A 20797-nucleotide genomic window follows, 5' to 3' on the forward strand; every position below is an offset into this window, starting at 1 on the left:
TAGTTGTTGTGGGCTTTAGAAAGAAGAAATATAAGTGTTGGATGTAGTTGTTGTGGGCTTTAGAAAGAAGGAATATAGGTGGTGTTTGAGGCCATTGGGATGCTTGTAACTCTCCTACATTGGGATGCTTATAACTCTCCTACAAGACCAAATTCCACACCACTTTAGAACCATTGCAAAACAGTCCTAGAAACCATTGCAAAACAGTCTTAGAAGCCATTGCAAAACAGTCCTAGAAACCTCTGCAAACTGTTATTGCGGCCAGTAAATAAACTACTTTCCACCATCTTGTTGCCATAACCTTGTGTCCAAGAATCAAGGCCTACAAGACCTCATATTCTTGAGATCAACTACGGTTGGGTGGATCTTCATCACGAACAATTGCCAAAATCTTGGGTGGATCTTCATCACGAACAATTGCCAAAATTCTGTAAGTTCATATTCTTACCCAGTTCCCTTCTAGTTTCAGCTTTGCAAATTCCCTTCCTTGCCAAGAACAAAAAGGAGGAAAAGAGTAGTCTTAATTAAATAAATTTGGTTGGGCAAATGGGATTGGAGTTTAGGTGCGATATGTTAGAAAGGAGTTTTTAGAGCCGTCCTAATTTCTTTTCTTTTTAGAGGCGTCCTAATTTCTTTTCTTTTCAGATCAACGTCGTCCTAGAGAAAACAAAACAAATTCAGAAATTCGTGCAAGAGGTAGGTGATCCTACCCTATGTCAGTGTATTATCAAATAATTACATTAGCTAAGTTGAAAGCTTTCTATTTCAATTTTTGCATATCTACTTTGACTTGGAACTTGTTTTGGAGAAGATTCTTACTGACCTTTTTTTTTAGTATGTCATTTTACATAGTTGAATATCATTATGCATGGTAATTTTTTTAGTCTTGAAATGTTTTCATTCCTATACATAAAAAGCTTTATGAAGAACATGATTTTGAAAATTAGAATTCATGAAGCAACAATTTGAAAAGCACTTTGTTTACGATATGGATTTGATATGGTCATGAAGCAACAATTTGAAAGCACTTTGTTTACGATATGGATTTGATATGGATTTCATAGATTTGAAATGGGGGAAGTCCCCTATGGCTTGAAGCGTTTACAAATTTATGGCATGGTATTGCAAACATTAAAATTGCTTCTCTCTATAAATGTATACTTGTATGCAGTCTTGGTATGGAATGGATTCCACCAGTAAGGTTGATCTCTGGTGGGGATCTAGTGCCCAACCTACCAGTGGGTGAGTACACTGGACGTGATCACGTAGACCGGTCAAATTTTATCTACCCGTAAGGTTGATCTCGGGCGGCCAGTAGGGAGTCCTCTGGCTATTGATATTGTGACATTGCGCACTTTAGGACCTGTGAGTCCTGCGAACGAGTGTTCGCCTTGGGTTACGCTACTTGCCAATAAGGTTGGAAATTGGCCACAGAGAAGACTGTTATGTTTGAAAATATATATTCTTGTCATTGATTTCCAAGTGAAAAACTGCATAACCGAGTGGTTGGAACTGTTTTGTAAAAACATGTATTTTTCTTATATAGCTTATGTAGAAATGATCTTTTTAATTCTTATCAATTTCTGCATTGGCTAAATTTTATGGCATGCTACGTCTTTTCCGCACAAGTTTGTTTTTGTTTTCCTATTAGCTGGCTTGGATTTGGAAAACCGGCTGGGCTGTTAGCTCATTATGTGGTTTAACAAATTTCAGATACAGAGGAGCGGCAGTAGATTTGCTGAGATCAGGCACTTGGATTGGAGCCTAGGAGATTTGTTCTTTATTTCATTGTTCCAATTTAGAAACCTTTGATATTTTATTAAGGTGATTGTCTTGAAATAATTATTGTTGGATTTAGACTTATGGACCTAATCTATATTTGTATTTCATTATGAGACTAAAATTTCCGCATTTATTAGTTACTCTGATTGTTGAGAATAGTTGATCGAAAAAGGAGCCTTGCATGCTTGTGGGGGCGACCCTATGGGCGTGCGGCGGCTGTCACGTGTGCCGGACCCTAGATTCTGGGTTCGGGGCGTGACAAATATGGTATCTCGACAACCATGACTCCCTAACATTTCATCCGTATGGAATCTTTCAAAAGGGTTCTTAATTTCGAACAAGTATAGATTGCTATTTTTGGATATCGATATTCAATTATTTAACATTCAACAACAAATTCAAGTCAGAAACAAAATCTATCTTAATGCACCTAAATGTCGAATCTTGTATAAGATTCATATCTAAAATCATTTATACTTCATATTTGATAAAAACCATACTAAGAGTTAAACAACAATTATGATGTCTTATTCTTGCTTTGCGTGGGATCATGATTTGCAAAACATGTCTGAACTTGATGCCTTGTTTTGCCAAAATGGCAAACCACGTGTGGGTATACATTAACAAGGTTTACAATTTACTTTGATTTGCAAAACATGAACATTGATCCAAGCAAGATTGTATGTCTATCTCAGTTGGAAGGTGCTTTCTGTTTCAACCAAAAGATTGTGTGTTCGATCCCAACCCTCACCTAGCCAAATTAATAATAATCCAAGATCATTGGGCAATGAGGTTCTAATTTGGGACAAAAGCAAAAAGGCGAGTCATTATTGTTCGTCCTATTAGTTAGAGATGTGAAGCCAAGGAGACGATACTCAATTCACTATGAGGCTTCCTTTCTGTTATATATTATTAACTATATTTCGTGGGTTAGTTACAAAACTATAGGGCATAGACAAGGAGTCCTTTTGTCACTCCTTTCTTTTAACTTTGTAGGCATAGTTATTAGCTGCATTATTTACTCGATGAAGGCCCATATTCTTACTGAATGCATCAAAATTTTTAGATCACTTGAATTGATACCCCACCTTTCAGATGACCCTCTTGATTTTTGGTAATCATAAGTTGACTCAAAAGAGGTGGAATCATTGACCCATTAGAAAGGGGTTAAAGGGGTTAAACTTGCTTTTAGTTATTAGCTTTTCTTTAACATGGGATGGCTATAGTATAGACACAACTATTTGCATTGGTTCCTACTACATGAGGACGCAAGACTACACTTGTATTGTTCTTACCACTGAAAACTAAAAGACCTGAATGATAGTTAAGAAGGTGAAGTTCCGTTATACATTTTGGTAATGCACATTTTATGGTTTCCTTGTAGGCCTTTTTAAAAGCTATAGATGATGTTGTTTTTTAGATTCTATATTCAGAAATGCAAGTTTTAGTTGACAAATTGGTTTGTTCGACATCTATAGGCTTGCATAGAGGTTAACAATTGTGGCACTCAGACCATGTCATTTGATGATTATGAAGGGACCAATCCAGAAATAGAGGACAACGATTTTATTACTAACAAGAGAGAGTTGTAACCACAAGGAGTGGATCCAAAAAAGGGTTGGGGTTTTCGAGGTCTGCATAAGGTATTATCACTAGTTTTAAACTTGGAAAATACATGTTCTATATCCCATGCTCTGGCTACTCAGATATTCTTTAGACAATTAATGCTTTTGATTTGCATGTTAGGCTATTATTTGTGGCAAAATTGGGCAAGCGTCTGTGCAGAAAATCTTGAGGAATGGGTTCACTGTGACCATCTTTACCAAAGAATTGTAGGTGCAGAGCACTTTCCAAAACCAGCTCAGTGGTATTCAAATTTGAAGTTAGATCCAGTAGTAACCATGTATGTAAGCCCAACGGTACACCCCTTGACAATTTTATATCTTGTTTTGATGATTCCAAACACAAGTGATTAAGTGGTATTAATTTTGTTTGTTGCTTAAGTGTTTAGACTTTAGCAAAGTACCTAAGTCAAGGAATCATGGATCTAGTCCAAGGCAATCATGACGATCAAGTGAGCTGAAGGAAAGAAGAGGAGATCAATGACGAAGATGAGGACTTGAAGATTGGATATCAACTTTAAAGATTCATGTCAAAGTCTTGTGATAGATTGTATAAATCTAATTCACTAAATAATCTCATGGGTACCTAAAAGGGTTCCAAATAATATAATAAAACAAGGAACTCAAAGCCCAAGTGCCAAAGTGAGCTTAAATGTGAAAAGCATCAAATTGGCACTTGGATGGTGGTTGGCCACAGTCCATTATCTTATAGATAATAGCTCTAGACATATTTCCAAATATTTTGCAAATTTTTTTTAAAAGATAATATGCTCTCTTAAGTTGCCATCGAGCACAAGAACGCCGGAATCTTATAAGATGAGAGGGAGATATGAATTTTATAAGAAGACTGCATAAATGTGGAAACATTTAGAATCTGTCTAGCGGTCGGCAGGCGAGGCGACCGGAACGGCCAGCCTCCAGCCACAAACTGTGTTTTTAAATAGGCCTAGTGCGGGATATCCAACCTTCCTTACAGCATCGTAGAAGGACTGCAAATTCTGAGGCGGATATTCTGGCTAAAGAGGGGGTTCATTTATCGGGTATTCGATTTGTTTATCTGCCCGAATCTGACATACCACCCATTTAGGGGGTATTGTCCCACGATTTCTCTTTCTTTTTATTTTCGGGAACATCTTGTCCCCGCTCTCTGTACTTTGTTTTACTTCTATTAAAAGTTACCTTTCAAAAAGAAGAAGAAGAGGCCTAGCAGCTGGTTGAAACTAGCTGTTTATTGGGGGAGCCATGCAATAACTAGTTTTGTGCAGTTTGCCTATAAAAAGGTGATGGGGCTCTTGCATTAAGAATCCTCAGTCGTGAGGCAACTTGAGCCAATTCATCTGCCTCACTATTTTGGAACCCAGGGATGGATCTAACCGTTACGCCCGTGAATTGTTTTATGAGGTTATTGGGTATCATATGATACTGGACTAAGGCATCACTTGAGCATTTGTACTCGCCCCCAAGTTGTTTGATAACTAATTGGGAATCTCCAACAATCTTAGCATTGGTAATTCATATTTCTAGTACTCGGCTTGATTATCGGAACGGTCAAAGTCCACCTGAATTTGGAACAAGAGTTTTTCTTACTATAGCAGCCTCTTCGGTGTGGGATCCATCAAACATTAGGACCCAAGGTTTTAGATGATGATTCCGATATTGAGGCATCTTACGTCATCTATACAAGGGTGATTGGCTAAGAAGTCAGCCAAACCCTGACCCTTGACCGCGCTTCGAGGCACATATTGAATACTTAAAACAATCCGCTTTAAAATCGCAAATCCATTTGGAGAGTTTCATTTAATACCAGGGCTTCGTCAATTTCATTTTGCGTTACACCGAAGAAAGTCAGGTTTCAATTCCAGTCGAAAAGATACTCTGTGACTGAAAGTTGTCCTTTGGTGGTGTCTCGGCCTTGTCCCCAGTCTCATTCCGATCTAGCTCTTTGGCTGTATTAACAACTGGGCTTTTCCTGGATTTTCCCCAATCTATCTTAGTAAGTTCAAGATCACTTCATTTTATAAAAGTTTTTTGTTCTATGTTCTTAAATTTTATGAAAGGCTGTGAAATTATTATTCCCCACGACTATACTTTTTAGTTTTTAATTAACGGATTGTGTTTCTATTGTGCATAGTTTTGAGGATTATTCTTCAGTAATTTCTGAGTTCTAACTGATAGATATCTGCATTTTCCTATCTTCGTGTCTCAGTAAAATTGAAAACATGTTTATCACGTGTTAAATAACGTTTTGCCATGTTTTATTATCATATCCTCCTATGTCATTTTCTAAATTTCAAAAGAATCTCCTATTCAAATTTCCAATCTAATGTTTTGGGTATTTCTCTTTTGGCACATTCATGTTGTTGTGAGCCACCCATTAACCGTGCCTTCACGCGAATACAAGGATTTGGTTTGATTATGTATATAAAAATGGAATGCGCAGGGCTTAGGTGATTTTTTTTTGTTTGGGACTAAAATCTAAGAATTATTAGGTTTCGAGCAGGTTAGTATTACTCTGGAGTGTATGTTGAAAATGGCATTTTTTTAGGGAAAAATATTATCTATTTCGATAGCTATTATAAAAATTTATTGATTATTATATAAAGACCTGCCCCTCCTGGAGCAAATTCCTAGTTTTGTCCTTGATGTGAGTCCAAAACCGAATATTGGACTCAAAGTTACATTTTACTTTTGAGACCGATAATCGGTTTGGGACTCACAATAAGTTTTCAAAGTCTAAAACAAACTGGTCCTAAACCTTAGGCTGTGTTTGGATTACCAAAATCCGGAATTGGAGTCTACATCCTATTTTAATTCCTATTCTGGTTCACTATAAGCTCAATTTAAAAAAAAAAATTCAAAAAAATCTAATAAAAATTCATTCCAGAATTAAAATACTACATCTTGGGGGCGGGAAACACATTTCCCCATTAATTATATTAAGATGTCATTTCTACCCCTAATTATGTTCAAATTTTCGAACTAATTAGGCCTTGTTTGGATTTGTAGGAATTTTTTGTAAAAGTTAGGAAAGGAAAAATATTCCTAAAATTTCTTACATTTTAATGTATGAAAAATATAACATGAACCAACCCTATTCAATTTTTAATTAAGACGGACCTTCGATTTTTGATAATATTTTCTAAATTAACCATAACAATATTATTTCTCTCTAAATCATGGAAAGAAATTTCCCGAAGAAGAAATTTCCCACTAGAAATCTTTTTTCTTGCAATCCAAACAGGGCCTAACGGTTTAGACCTGGCAAACGGGTAACCTGCGCAGGTACGGGTACGGGTACCGGCGGATATGGGTAAGAAATACCGGCGCGGGTACGGGTAGCCTTGCATGAACCCGGAACCCACCCGGGCGGGTACGGGTATACCCACGGGTAACCCGGCAAATTTAAAGAAGAAATTATATATATATTTTCCAAAAGAAATTATATGATGAACGGGTGTATGAACACATAAAGGTGGTACGATGGATGTACAAGCCTTGATATTTAATCCAACAACAGCTTCTTAACAAGTCAGCTGCTGTTGGATCAAATATCAAGGATGGGATGATGAGTACATGCCCATTCATCATACAAATTTTCATTTACTTTAACAAGTGTTTGTCTTGGTACAACCAAAGATACCAGCCACATACTTGTTTTGTTGGCCCACCCACATAGTCTATTTTTTATTGTTTAGTGTTTAGGCCTTAAGAATAAAGAGTTGAAAACCGAATGGCGGGTAACCCGCGGGCACCAATGCTAGACCCAGACCCACCCGTGGGTCACAGGTACGGGTTGGGTGCGGGTATTTTTTCTCGCGGGTAATGAAATTGGTACCCGTACCTCTGCGGGCCGGGTGTACCCGCGGGTACGGGTCTCATTTTGCCAGGTCAATAACGGTTACCCGAAATTAGAATCGGAATTGGATCCCAATTCTAGTACCTCATTCTTGCAATGGAATCACGAGCGAAGGATATATCTTGGAGGATACGAGTACGTTAATTCCAATGCCTTCTAAACACATCCAAAATCCTTAACAAATCTTCATCGATACGGGTACGTTGATTCTTGCAATCTAAAAAATCCTAAAAAAATCTTTGTTAAATCCGCTATTTTTTGCAGGGAGGGCGCACTATAAATAGCTTCACCAACAAAAGTGAGGAGAAACAGAGCACAATGGGTTCTTCTTCCAACACCAACAACCTCTCCTTCGACCCTCCCTATCTCAAAACCAATTCCTTTCCTTCCCCTGTCAGAGCCTGGAAGATTTCCAACAAAACACCAACCTCGTTCCTTACATCCCACAATCTTTATACAAACCCTATAATTGGGCAAATTGTGAAAGCATAAGAAGGGCCATGGAATCTGACCACCACGTGAATTCGTATCACCAATTAGATCACTGAGCCCCGAACTCCTTCCTTTCCTCTGTTTCCATTTCTCCTTATCATTCTCGTCCTCATCAGTACTGCTCAATTTCAAATCCACATTCTCAAAGTAATTACCGCAAATGTATTCATGCGTATACCCAATTTGAGGTGAAGAATCCGACCATTGGATGAACTCCCATCACTGATCAGGTCTCCCAGCCCCAAATTCCCGTCTCGTCTCCGTTTATGTTTCTCCTCCTCATTGTTCTTATCATCACCAGATCCGCTGAATTTGAGTTCCACTTTCTCACAGTAATGTCCGTAAATAAATCCCCGCGTATACCCATTTTCTTCATCGAAGAGGATTATGTGTCCGTGTCACTTCTTCACACGATAATCTCTATCTTAGTGGAATCCAATGCATATGTGGTGATCTCCAATAGTAACTCCCTCCCTAGCATTAAGGGTCCGGGTCTCGGTCTTCCAGCTGTTAATAATCTCCCTCTCCAGGTTCGACTCTTATTTGGCAAGCCATTGAAGGTTGTTACAGGAGGAGTTGTGGAGGTTGTTGTAAGAACTCGTGTTTGCCCTCTTATTAATGCACTTGGATGGGAGTGCGTTCTTAGCTGATAATTGGAAGGGTGCCATTTAGTATGGCGTTCCTCAATATATAATATGACAAAATATGCTCTCACGATCAGCAAAACCCATTAGCAGAAAATTTTCCTTTTGAAAATGGATCTCCACTCCCATCTCTTCAATTTTCCCTCTCTCAAGGCGTCTAGCTTCCCTATCCGGCGATGACGGCTAAACCATGAGGTATGCTCTCTCTCTCTCTCTCTCTCTCTCTCTCTCTCTCTCTCAAACCCCCTATTGAATATCACAGTACTTGTATCGCTCATGTGTCAAAAATGACAGTTTTAGGGGAAAAAGGATTAGAAAAAATTGATCATGGTTTTAGGGCCTAAAAAGTTTTCATGGTCATTGTTTTCATTTTTTGTTGGATCTAGGTTTCATGATTAGGGTTGTGGGTTATTTTTTGACTGGATTTTACCCATTAAATCAAATAGATTCCTTCTTGCTGAAGATTTTGAATTTTCCGATTCTCTGCAAATTTCAAGTGCATTTTTTCAATTTGAATTCCAGAATTTCTCGAACATACGATTCTTCTGAGTTTTTCTTAGTTCTGATATTGTTGAATGTCTCACTTTTAGTTACTCCTGATAATTTTGAACTTTGGTGATTGTGTAATTTTGTTTTTCTCCGAGGCTGTCTCTGAGAGATACATCCTCAATTTTCCCTGATCTAGTCCAAAATTTCATGAAAGTATCTTCTTAGTGAGTTGAAGATCACTTCATTTTCTAAAAGTTTTTTGTTGTGCATTCTTTAATTCTAAAGAAGCTTGTGAAATTATTATTCCCGAAGGACTATACTTTTAGTTCATTAATTAATAGGTCCGTAAAATTAGGGTTTCTGCTGTACAAAATTGAATACCTTTTTTTTTATCAAGTGTTTAAAAAAGGAAAAATATTGAAAGCTTGTTCTAAATATCATTTTGGCACGTGTTATTATCATTTTCTCCGCTCTGGCAGTTTAAAAAATTCAAAAGACACTCCTATTCAAATTTCCAATTTAATGTTTTGGGTCCTTTTCTTTTGGCACACTCAAGTTGTTGTGAGCCACCCATTAATTGTGCTTTGGCTTGCATACAAGAATTTGTTTTGATTTTGTATATAGAACCGGAATATGGAAGGCTCAGCTTAAATTTTTGAGCTTGGGACTAAAATCTAAAAATTAGGTTCATGGTAGTATTAATATGGATCGTGTGTCAAAAATGGTAATTTATAAAGAAAATGATTAATTATTTTGTTGGAAATTACAATAATTTATTGACTATTGTATACAAACCATTGTCTACCTTGCCCAAAACTAAATTTGGACTCAAATTTACATTTACTTTTGAGTCCAATAAAAGGTTTGGGACTCACTATCCATTATCAAGATCTAAAAAAAGACATCCTATTTCAATTCCTAGTTTGTTCCCTGAAAAATAAATGAAAAAATAAAAATAAAAATTTAAGAGGGATGCTAGACTGAACAAAAACCAGTTACAAGCACCAATGGGGGCGCCATAGTAACTTTTTTTTTTGCAAGGGCGCCCTTCAGTCTATCATTCCTCATTGTGATTAAAAATTTCATTCCGTCCCGCAAAATCAGATTACCCCATCTTGGGGGCCAGAAACAGATTCCAAAATTTCCCTTCAATGTCATTCCTACCTCTAATTCTGTTTTTTTTTTTTTTTTTTCCATCCAGTCATGCGGAATTGGAAGGGAACGCAGGCGAAATCCAAATATATCTTGCTAGATGCGGAAACCCACGCGAAATCCAAATATATATCTTGCTAGATGCGGAATCCCAAGCCAAATCCAAATATATCTTGCTAGATGCGGAATCCCACGCCAAATCCAAATATATCTTCGTGGATACGGGGATGCCTTTTCTTGGCATTTGGACTATTATATATATATATATATATATTGAGGAATGGCCAAAGAAAGGACACGCTTGCAAATATCAGCTAAAAGGAGTGCAAACAAGGGTTCTTACAACACCCACCATAGCCCCTCTTGTAACAACCTTCAAAGGCTTGCCAATGAAGAATCGAAGCTGGAGAGGGAGATTATTCGAAGAATTGATAGCGGGAGGACCGAGACCCTTAAACCCTATTTCTAGGGAGGGTGTTACTATTGGAGATCACTGCATATGTGTTGGATTCCATGAAGAAAGAGATTATCGGGTGGGGCAGCGGCACGACCTTATAATGGTTGGTCCCTAGCAAATTTCATCTTTTAGTAGTTTTTGATGATCAAGAACAAATTTTACCTTCATTTCAAATGACTTTGCATTACTGCAAATGATTATCTTCCCATTTATTTCAAATGACTTTGTATTAGTTTATGGAGAAAAAATACTAGGGAATTTAAATACTAATGTCTCTCCATCTTTTTTTGCAGGGGACTTCCTTTAGTTTCTGTCGGCGAATAGGAGATAAACATGTGTAATTGACATACGCATTTGATTTGTATTTGCATTTTCTTTGCGAGCGTTGTTTGGCATGGATTTCTTCACGCAACTGTTCAATGCATTCTCTTAGCACCCCATTCTGCTCCTGCAACTCCTCCACAAATTCATTGAAATGAGCTGCTCATCAGAAATGGAAAAGCATTACAAAAATTCCAAAACAGGTTCATTTGGGAGAAGTATAGAACTGCACCCATATGTATTACACCACAAACATCAAAGTATTGAAGACTTCTCCCTAAAAGAACTTAGCGGTTCTGACGACGATGAGAACGATGAGGACGAGGAGCAAAAACGGAGATGAGAGGGGAATTTGGGGCTGGGAGATCTGATCGGCAGTGGGATTTCATCCAGTGGTCGGATTCTTTACAGGAATCGGAATTTGGGTTCATCGAAATAAGTTATATGTATTTCATTCTGTATTTTTTTTGTATTTTGTTGTAATGGGGTTAAAAACTTAAAATCCCCCTTGTTGGGGTTTCCATGATTTTAATATACTTGTCCCCATATAAAGTTTTTTTTTAATATAAATTAATTGTGGGTTATTTTCAGTTTCTTGGAATTTTGTAGTAATATACATGATCGTTTGTTTGATCTTAAGATTCACAGGCATGTAAAGATGAGAAGCAGAATGTGTTTACTGTACATATGTATGGTACAATGGTTAGATTATAAAATTTCTAAAACTGGCAGAGGACTTTCTTGTAATGTGAATGTGAGTATGGTCTAACTGTAAGCGTTAATTATCCACATTTAGGGTTAGACAATAGAACTTCTCTCAACCAACAGGAACATTTCCTTGGAATTTGGATGTGGGTATAATATAAATAAATTGCTTAAAATTATTTTCAGCATGGAGTGGACATTTTCTTGGAATGTGGATGCGAGTATAGTTTAAACAAATTCGTAAAAATATATTCAGCATGGAGTTTGGAGATTCTAATTTTTGGTAAAAACTGTTTCATTTCGCTAATAATAATATTCCAGTTACATATGTGTATGTCGAATATTCTGACAACTCCTGTAGAACATAAATATGCAGATTTATTCGAGTTGTGTTGACCTAGATGCAAATATCAATGCTGAAAATTGCAGACACGGACAATGATAGTTGTATGAGAAGATCTTGTATTTAACAAGGACATTTAAATTCTAATACTGATACTAAGTTACGAGCAGGGAGACATGCTTAAATGCCCAAGAAAAGATGAAGTTTGCAACTTCCTCTTATTTTCCCCTTGTTTGCTATAAGCGTTCGTCATGGTTATATTTCATTTTTTCAGATCCTTGTTTAAAGGACTAAATAGTTTGCAATGTGTGAATTGTAAATGTCAAATAGAACATTGAATAGGAGAATAACCTGTTCAAATAACTCATAGTTATTTGCATTTGATTAAGTTCCAGGCACCACAAGATAATGCCAACCAAGTCGTTCCCTTGTACGAAGTTAAGGACTTTATTTTTGGCAATACATTTATTATAGCCAAAGGTTCACTTGGTTTCGTTTAAGGATTTTTCATCCATAGATTGTATGACGCTTGGAAGTTCATTGTTCAGTAGGTGAAGGTGCCCTTTTGGGAACTAATGATGGAGAACCTCTTTTTACGAAATCACAAGTTTCTTCGTTGCTTATTAGAGGCTCGTTCACCTATGGTTGTCAAAATTCTTCTTGCCAATTGGAATTAACAGACTCATCATTACAGGTCTCATGAAACTTAATGTTCTCTATGGCTGTCAATTTCAAAATAGCCAACATGAGGAACTTAGGCTATGATGTAAGGGAAACAAAGTGGGGATCGCCCTTTTTCATCTTGATTTTTATCTTCCTTGCATTAACTGTCAAAATTCTTCTTTGTATACAACTTTCAATTAATCTTCTAAAATTTACAAAACCCAATTCACCCTCCTATTGGGTTGCTGCCTGGGCCTCACAGTATTTTTCAAGTCTTTAGATTAACCAATGCATTTTAATGCCGGCTTGATGCGCACTACAAATCCTCTCATGAACTTCAGCCATTACCACCATGGCTTCCTCTATTCCTAAGAATTTTAGGAGTAGATCATTCATGTTTTTCTTGTAAAAATCGTCACCAAGTATAACGTAGTAATGCTTTTCTTTTCGTTTTCAAATTGGTCAGCATGTGGGGATTTTGTAAGTAGTAGATTATTGGATATCTCCGGTCACTTTTCTTTACATCCAATGCCATGACTTCGATCCGAAAGGGTAATGGATGTTTCTGTACGGTGATTGGTTTCTTGCAAATACCTTTAAGAATCCTTAGTCCTGAGGCGACTTGAGCCAATTCATTTGCCTCACTATTCAGGAACCTAGGGACGGACCTAACCGTAACGTCCGTGAATTGTTTTATGAGGGTATTGGCTATCGTATGATACCGGACTAAGGCTTCGCTAGAGCATTTGTACTCGCCCCCAAGTTGTTCGATAACTAATTGGGAATCTGCAACAATCTCAACATTGGTAATTCCCATTTCTAGAAATATTCGAGGTCAATTATCAATACCTCGTGCTTGGCCTGATTATTGGAACACTCAAAGTCTAGCTGAAATGAGAACTGAGTTCTCCCACCATTAGGAGCAATAATTGAGATTCCTGCTCTAGCAGCCTTTTCGGTGTGGGAACCATCAAACATTAGGACCCAAGGCTTTAGACGATGATTCCAATATTTAGGCATCTTACCTCATCCGGTTCAACATCTATACAAGGGCGATTGGCTAAGAAGTCGGCCAAAACCTGACCCTTGACCGCGCTTTGAGGCACATATTGAATACTTAAAACAATCCGCTTTAAAATCTCCAAATCCATTTGGAGAGTTTCCTGGCAATACCAGGGCTTCATCAATTTCATTTTGAGTTACACCGAAGAAAGTTAGGTTTGTATTCCGGTCGAAAAAAAATACAATGTGGCCGAAAGTTGTCCTCTGATGGTGTCTTGGCCTTGTCCCCAGTCTCATTCCGATCCGGCTCTTAGTAGTTCAAGATGACTTCATTTTATAAAAGTTTTTTTTGTTGTGCATTCTTAAATTTCATGAAAGCTTGTGAAATTATTATTCCCCACGACTATACTATTTAGTTTTTAATTAACGGATTCATAATATTTGCATTTCTATTGTGCAAAGATTTGAGGATTATTCTTCAGTAATTTCTGAGTTTTGTCTAATAGATATCTAAATTTTCCTATCTTCGTGTCTCAACAAAATTGAAAATATTTTTATCACGTGTTCAAAAAAAAATAAAATTGAAAACTTATTCTAAATATCGTTTTGCTATGTGCTATCATCATATCCCCCTATGTCATTTTCAAAATTTCAAAAGAACCACCTATTCAAATTTCCAATCTAATGTTTTGGGTATATCCCTTTTGGCACATTCATGTGGTTGTGAGCCACCCGTTAACCGTGCCTTTACGTGAATACAAGGATTTGGTTTGATTTTGTATATAAAAGTGGAGTGTCCAGGGCTTAGCTTAATTTTTTTTGTTTGGGACTAAAATCTAAGAATTAGGTTTCGGGCAGGATAGTATTACTAATCGTATGTTGAAAATTCCCTCATGAAGCAAATTCCTTGTTTTGTCCTTGATGTGAGTCCAAAACCGAATATTGGACTCAAAGTTACATTTTACCTTATCAAAATCTAAAACAAACTGGTCCAAAACCTTAGGCTATGTTTGGAATGCCAAAATCAAGAATTGTTGTCCACATCCTATATCAATTCCTATTCTGGTTCCCGATAAACTCAATGCAAAAAAATTAAAAAAAAAAACTAATTAAAAAAAATCTAATAAAAATTTCATTCCAGAATTAAAATTCCACATCTTGGGACGGGAAACACATTTCCCTTTTAATTATATTAAGATGTCATTTCTACCCTTAATTATGTTCATTTTTTCGAAGTAATTAGGCCATGTTTGGATTGTAGGAATTTTCTGGGAAAGTTAGGACAGGAAAAATATTCCTAAAATTTCTTACATTTTTATATATGAAAAATATAACATGAACCAATCCTATTCAATTTTTAATTAAAATGGACCTTCGATTTATGATAATATTTTCTAAATTAACCATAATAATATCATCTCTCTAAATCATGGAAAGAAATTTCCAGAAGAAAAAATTTCCCACCAGAAATCTTTTTCTTGCAATCCAAACAGGGCCTAAAGGTTACCCGAAATTAGAATCGGAATTGGATCCCGATTCTAGTGCCTCATTCTTGCAATGGAATCACAAGCGAAGTATATATCTTGGAGGATACGAGTACGTTAATTCCAATGCCTTCGAAACACACCCGAAATCCTTAACGTATCTTCGTCGATTCGGGTATGTTGATTCTTGCAATCTAAAAAATCTAAAAAAATCTTTATTAAATCCGCTATTTTTTGTAGGGAGGGCGCATTATAAATAGCTTCACCATCAAACGAGAGGAGAAACAGAGCATAATGAGTTCTTCTTCCAACACCAACAACCTCTCCATCGACCCTCCCTATCTCAAAACCAATTCTTTTCCTTCCCTTGCCAGAGCCTGGAAGATTTCCAACAAAAAACCAACCTCATTCCTCACATCCCACAATCTTTATTCAAACCCTATAATTGGGCAAATTCTGAAAGCATAAGCATGGACTGGAATCTAACCACTAAGCGAATTCCTGTCACCGATCAAATCACTCAGCTCCGAACTCCTTCCTTTCCTCTGTTTCCGTTTCTCTTTATCATTCTTGTCCTCATCACTACCGCTCAATTTCAAATCCACATTCTCAAAGTAATTACCGTAAATGTATTCATGCGTATACCCATTTTCCGGTGAAGAATCCGACCACTAGACAAAATCCCATCACATATCAGATCTCCCAGCCCCAAATTCCCACCTTGTCTCCGTTTCTGTTCCTCCTCCTCATCGTTCTTATCATCGTCAGAACCGCTAAATTCGAGTTCCACTCTCTCATAGTATTGTTCGTAAATATGCTCCCGCGTATACTCATTTTCTTGATCAAAGAGGATTATATGGCCGTGCCAGTGCCACACTCGATAATCTCTTTCTTCATTGAATCCAACGCATATGCAGTGATCTCCAATAGTAACACCCTCCCTAGAATTAGGGTTCAGGGTCTCGATCCTCCCGTTATCAATTCTCCGAATAATCTCCCTCTCTATCTTCGATTCTTCTTTGGCAAGCCATTGAAGGTTGTTGCAAGAGGAGTTGTGGAGGCTGTTGTAAGAACTCATGCTTGCCCTGTTATTAATGCACTTGGATGGGAGCACTGCTTTAGCTGATATTTGGAAGGGCACCAGTTAGTTTGGCATTCTTAAATATATAATACGCCAAAATATACTCTCACTATCAGCAAATATTTTACCTGTGTCCAGAAAGATACGGGTAAGGCCGTACAAGTTTTGTATATATAGAGCAGAGACGGAGGAGTGGGGGCAATTGACCCTCGAATTTTTTTTGGAGGAGTCTTACCTACTTACTTAAAATGACAAAATTACCTTTACCCCTCTTTGATTTTTAATTTATTGCAAAGAGAGACACAATTCTAATTCATTTACCAAACCCATTAGCGGAAAATTTTCCTTTTCAAAATGGATCTCCACTCCCATCTCTTTAATTTTCCCTCTCTCAAGGCGTCTAGTTTCCCCTATCCGAAGATGACGGCTAAACACCCCCCCCCCCCCTCTCTCTCTCTCAAATCCCCTATTGAATATGGCATTACTTGTATGGCTCGTGTCAAAAATGACAGTTTCTAGGGGGAAAAGGATTAGCAAAAATTGATCATGGTTTTGGGGCCTAAAAAGATTTCATGATCAATGTCGTGGGTTTTTTTTGACTGGATTTTTTGAATGGATTCCTTCTTGCTGATGGTTTTAAATTTTCTGAATCTCTGCAAATTGTCAAGTGCATTTTTTCCATTTGAATTCCAAAATTTATTGAAAATAAGATTCTTCTAAGTTTTTCTTAGTTCTGACAATGTTGAATGTTTCACCCTATTTCAATTCCTAGTCTACTTCTCCGTAAACTAAAAAATTTAAGAGGGATGCTAGACTGAAGGGAGCCCTTGCAGAAACCATTTACAAGGGCGCCCCCAGTGGTCTATCTCAAGAAATGCATTTATAATGGCACTGAAAATTAGGGATCCCTTCCAAAAACCAGTTACAAGCACCAATGGGGGCGCCATTGTAACTTGTTTTTGTTTGTAAGGCCGCCCTTCAGTCTATCATTCCTCATTCCCATTAAAAATTTCATTCCGTCCAGCAAAATCAGAATACCCCATCTTGGGGGCCAGAAACAGATTCCAAAATTTCCCTTCAATGTCATTCCTACATCTAATTCTGTTCTTTTTTTTTTTCTTTTTTTCCAGTCATGCAGAATTGCAAGGGAACGCACGCGAAATCCAAATGTATCTTGCTAGATGCGGAAACCCACGCGAAATCCAAATATATCTTGCTAGATACGGAATCCCACGCCAAATCCAAATATATCTTGCCAGATACGAAAACCCACGCGAAAATCCAAACATATATCTTGGTGGATATGAGGATGCTTTTCTTGGCATTTGGACCATTATATATATGGAGGAAAGAGCACCCTTTCAAATATCAGCTAAACATGGGTTCTTACAACACCCATCACAGCTCCTCCTCTAACAATCTTCAAAGGCTTTCCAGGGAGGGCATTACTATTGGAGATCACGGTATATGCGTTGGGTTCCATGAAGAAAGAAATTATCTGGCGTGGCAGTGGCACTGCCACATAATCCTCTCTGATCAAGAAAATGGGTATACACGGGAACATATTTATGGACATTACTATGAGAGAGTGGAACTCGAATTTAGCTGTTCTGACGATGATAAGAAGGATGAGGAGGAGGAACAGAAATGGAGACGAGGTGGGGATTTGGGATTTCGTCCAGTGGTCGGATTCTTCATGGAATCGGAATTTGGGTTCATCGAAATAAGGTATAGGTTTTTCTTTCTGTATATTTTTTTGTATCTTTTTGTAATGGGGTTAAAATCACCCTTGTTGGGGTTTCCATGATTTTCAGTTTTGGGATTAATATATTTGTCCCCATATAAAGCTTTTTTAATATAAAATAATTGTGGGTTATTTTCAGTTTTCTTGGAATTTTGTAGTAATATACATGCTCGTTTGTTTGATGGGATTTGCTAGCGTCCATTGCCTAGCATCCATCGCAGATGGTCTGTCGCATGTCGGCTGAGCCACCTCATGAATGAAGACAGAAGCTGCTGTAAAGTGAGCCTATGTGGCTGGTCCGACATGCAACAGACCATCTGCGATGGACGCTATGAGTATGGCCTTCGATTGCATGGCTCTCTATATGTATGTGTGTGATTTTTGACATTTTAGTCTGTGACTAACTTGAATTTTCTCTAATCAGGGAAATAACTCTGATCACCATTGATATCTTGGTGGAGACGTGTGATATTATTGGAAATCCTGAGATTTTTAGGGGACTTCACACAGCCTTCAATGCAAATTCGGTGTTTCCCCACGTGATCCTCAACAATTCTACAATCAACAGCCACTGCTGGGAGGGACACCCTTTCATTCCGTTCCAATTCTGGCTCCACCTCTCCGGACTTTCCCTTCTATAAGTGGAGGGGTGAACGTATCTGCTCTTTGCTCTCAAGTCAGGTTTATGTACCGAGAGTACGCAATTCTCAAAGCCGCATTCATAAGTATGCAGGAAGAATTCGATGAACGTGTTCATGCTTCTACTTTTGCCTTTGAAAAGAAGAGAAATTATATCATGCCCGATCGGGCATGCTCTGGTAAAAGAGTACCGCCCTTGATATTTGATCCAACAGCAGCCCCTTAAAAAGATGAAAAAAGGGGCTACCTAGGTGTGGGACTAGGTAGGACCCAACCTGATATGGAACAGGCTTAAAGGACTTAATCTAATGCATTCCATCGACTCTAGGGCTTTATGCCATTTTCTTTGTATTGAATAAGTGATCAATTGTTGATGTGGGTGTTCTCTTGGTGCATTTGACATTATTTGTTTGATTGAAAATGGAATTGGGTCTTCTCATGGGAGTGCAAGGTGCTGTAAAGATAGATGTAGGACTAACATTGGGAAGAATATGTTATCTCGACAACCATGACTCCCTAACATTTCATCCGTATGGAATCTTTCAAAAGGGTTCTTAATTTCGAACAAGTATAGATTGCTATTTTTGGATATCGATATTCAATTATTTAACATTCAACAACAAATTCAAGTCAGAAACAAAATCTATCTTAATGCACCTAAATGTCGAATCTTGTATAAGATTCATATCTTAATGCACCTTTTGGGAACTAATGATGGAGAACCTCTTTTTACGAAATCATGAGCTTCTTCGTTGCTTATTAGAGGTTTGTGCGCCCATAGTTGTCAAAATTCTGCTTGGCATTAATTTGGAATTAACACACTCATCATTACAGGTTTCACGAAGCTTAATGTTCTCTTTGGCAGTCAATTTCAAAGTAGGCAACATGAGTGTCTTAGGCTATGATGTAAGGAAAACAATGTGGGGATGGCCCTTTTGGTTTGAATTGAATTACCATCGACAGAAAATGCCACCAAAGCAATGCTATACCACTCCAAAATAATTGCATAAAATGGTACTCCCAAAATTACGTAGACTGGTACTCCTAAAATTGAAAATTGTCTAACAGTCCTCACCCCTCACCCACCCACCCAAGTTTGTGCATGAATATATTTGTGTTAATGCGTTCATAGGGAACCTGATTCAGAAAAAAGCCACAGAAAGCAATGCTATGCCAGTCCAAAATATTTGCATAGAATGTTACTCTTAAAATTGCAAAAGTGTAACACTATATCTGTCAAGTTGGTGCATGAATATCTCTATGTCTATTGCATTCATGGAAAATTCGATTCAGAGAGATATGATAAATGGTTGATTACCATAAAATATGTCCATAAATTAATAAATGTTCCTTTTTTAAATAACTTTTAGCACTTTAATTATGCTTAGAAAAAGTCAGGTCAATGACCTGATTTCTGGTTCTTAATTAATTATGTAGAACATCCTTAATCCATGTACAATGTTCAAGGCTGAAAGGGAAAAATAGAAGAGAGAAAGAAGAAAAATTAAAGTGTTCACTAATTGGTCGACTTTGGAGGACTATAAATATTTATTTGTTGACTGAGGGAAAATTTGGGTATTGACTTCAGTTTGAGGGACATTTTAAAATCCAGAAATTAGGTGGGCAGAAATAAGAAATCTGCTTAATTTATGAAGTTACAGATCTGATCTTCCCCAATTTGAAATCTGACAGTTGGATGCAGTTCAACACTAAGAATGCCCTAAAGTTTCATCAAGATCTGACCCTTTGATCATTGAATTGGGCAATATTCATAGATCTGTGAAAATCAAAGATTCCTAATCTGCTCTCAGACTCAGATCCCACTGTCATATCAGTTTGAAGCTATTTGAAACTAGCAGCTGCTTGAAACTAGCTGTTTATATATTCATAGATCTGTTGAAACTGTGTTTTTATATATGCCTAGCAGCTGGTTGAAACTAGCTGTTTATAGCTATTGGAGGAGCCATGAAATAACTAGTTTTGTGCAGTTTGCCTGCATAAGGGTGTTCTAATCCCTTGGGATAGTATATAACACCCCAAAACGTGATTGGATGATATTAAATAGTGATTAATACCATTGTGCCTCAAAGTGGTGAACCTTGTAGGGATTAGACCTTAGGCTTCAGTTTGTATATTTTTTGAGACTGGAAACTTGCAGTGAGTGATCTTGTTGTATTTGCCATGTTAGAGGCTTTGTATTTTTCTTTTTCATTACATTGTATTTGGAAAGTATTTGGGGATGCGGAGCGTATTCGGAGATGCAGAGCCATCTCTGAAGGCGAGTGTTGGGAGCCACAGAGCCATCTTTGTCGGCAAGTGGT

General features: G+C 37.5%; 1 long non-coding RNA gene across 1 annotated transcript; it reads left to right on the top strand.

The window, feature by feature from the left end:
- The first annotated feature begins 17588 nt into the window (after positions 1-17588).
- Positions 17589-18920, top strand: LOC143851430 (uncharacterized). The gene is made up of 2 exons (XR_013236330.1): positions 17589-17821; positions 18262-18920. It is a non-coding gene; the product is annotated as an uncharacterized LOC143851430 (long non-coding RNA).
- Positions 18921-20797: the final 1877 nt, after the last annotated feature.

Source organism: Tasmannia lanceolata, unplaced genomic scaffold (genome assembly GCF_043159265.1).
Source record: "Tasmannia lanceolata isolate RefF3 unplaced genomic scaffold, GAP_Taslan_0.1 ptg000018l, whole genome shotgun sequence".
Taxonomy (NCBI): Eukaryota; Viridiplantae; Streptophyta; class Magnoliopsida; order Canellales; family Winteraceae; genus Tasmannia; species Tasmannia lanceolata.